Raw genomic sequence first — 2,235 nt, forward strand, 5'->3', positions numbered from 1 at the left:
TTCTATTTGTATTAAATATATCGATCATTAGTAGCTAATTTTTCAAAAAATTTAGAATCAATTTAACAACAGTTTCACAAAAACAACCTTACTTTAACCTAGGTAAATAGTTGTCATACATTATTATTAGATTAATCTTAAATTTTTTTTAAAATTTAGCTGTCACGAATATATTTAATGTAAATCTTAAACTTTAAAGGTAAAATTAAAACAAAATAAAATTTAGAATTTTTGATAAATTTCAAAAAAAAAAAATATACTTTACCCATTTTAAAAATATTTGGGGTTCACAGATTTTAATTGATCTAGTTCTATATTGCTCAGCTGTTTATTAATTACTACTTTTTATTCTGATGAACGCCTATTCTTCAAGCGTATGGTAGTTTCTTGAGGAACCAATGCAAAGTGTCGCCAAACTTGAGACAGCAACATTTCTGATTATGACACACAATTGCTGGGCATGTTATGTGGCAAGCAACCGTTTTAATGTGTGGCCATCATGAAAATAATATGCTAACAACCTCGTGCTAATTAAAGAAAAGGTCAATCATTATACATATACTACATACTCTCCACTTCATTCTCATCAATAATATGGGCAAAGAATTGAATATGGTTAAGAAGGACTTGTCCATTCAAAATCCTCCCTCTCCCCCACATTTACAGATTTACTTGTTACATAATCTTTCTTTTTTGTCCACCTCATTATCAGCATGTATTATGGTTTTTAATTGTGATTGTGATAGTAATCAACTTTCAACTGTGTTATGATGAAAAAACCATAATATTAGAGAGACAATAATTTAAATTTATTTGGTTTAACTTAACATTCATAATTTAATGTCAATGAGTTATAAATCAAATGGCAAAATTTTTCCATACTCATTTAAGAGGTTGCAAGTTTGAGTCTCTCTAACTTTGATAAAAAAAAAAAAATTCATAATTTGATGTATATAATATATATAATTACACAATTATTTTAGTAATAATTACGAAATGTATAAGACAACGTTTACAAAATAAAATAATTTTGGTCTATTTTAGATTATTTTTTATTGCGTCTCAGGTACTTTTTATGTGAAAAATTGTGGAGAAAAGTATAATTATTTAATGTGGCCAAAATTATTGTGATTATTTAATATTTAGAATTTAATTTGCCTTCAGATTTTTTTTTTATCAGAGTCATATAATAAATATAATTAAAAATTTTATGGTGATTTAATGATCTATCATCAAATCATCACAATATATATTTATTTTGTTAACTAAAGTAATTCCTTACAATAAACGCCGGAGCAAATAAACCATTCAATTTGAAGCAAAATTAACTCACAGTTTAATGGTTACGTTTTCCTTCCGTAAAAGCATTTTCTCCCTTATTATAGCATAAGAGCATTATCTACTTAATATACTAAAACTGGGTTTTTTCCCGGCTACTAAAGGTAACGTGTCGATCTCTCATACCTCCGTTTTCCCTCCAAAATGAATAAATTTTTTTTTCTATTCTAAATTATTTTATTGTAATTATATTATAATTAATACTAAATGAATAATATATAATTATACTAATTTAACAACATATCTTCATTATAATTAATACTAAATGCACTATTAAACTACTTATCAATTATCAATTAAAAATACTTTTAATAATTTTAATGATAATAATAATATCAATAATAGTAATAATAATAATAAATACGGTCGATGATTGTAAAACTGTATGCTAACATTGATATAATATTATTTTAAGTATATATTTTGCAGGCATCAAAGAAAACTGTTGAGTTGTTTTTTAGTAGATTTAAATTATTTATTGTTTATTAGAGAATTTTGTGCATTAGAATTCTCTAATAATTTATTATTTATTTTGAGTTAATTTTGATATGTTCTTACTTGACAGTAAAACAATATATAAAAATTTGTTGGTGGGTCTAAGTATTATTAAGTTATTTATGGTCACATTGAGTATATATGTTTGATTTATTGATGAAAGTAGATTACTAAAACCAATTAATAACTATTTTAGGATTAATATATTTAACACTAGATTAATAAAAAACAAATAAATCATAACATTATATTTTTATTAATCAAATTATTATAATTTAAATTAATCTTAACAAAATAATTTAAAATTATAATTTTAATCTTATCACATGCATGACACGGGTTAATACAAGTTTAAATAACAACTTTAATCTTATCACGTGCATGGCATGGTACGGATTAATT

This window comes from Arachis ipaensis, chromosome B04 (assembly GCF_000816755.2).
Source record: "Arachis ipaensis cultivar K30076 chromosome B04, Araip1.1, whole genome shotgun sequence".
Classification (NCBI taxonomy): domain Eukaryota; kingdom Viridiplantae; phylum Streptophyta; class Magnoliopsida; order Fabales; family Fabaceae; genus Arachis; species Arachis ipaensis.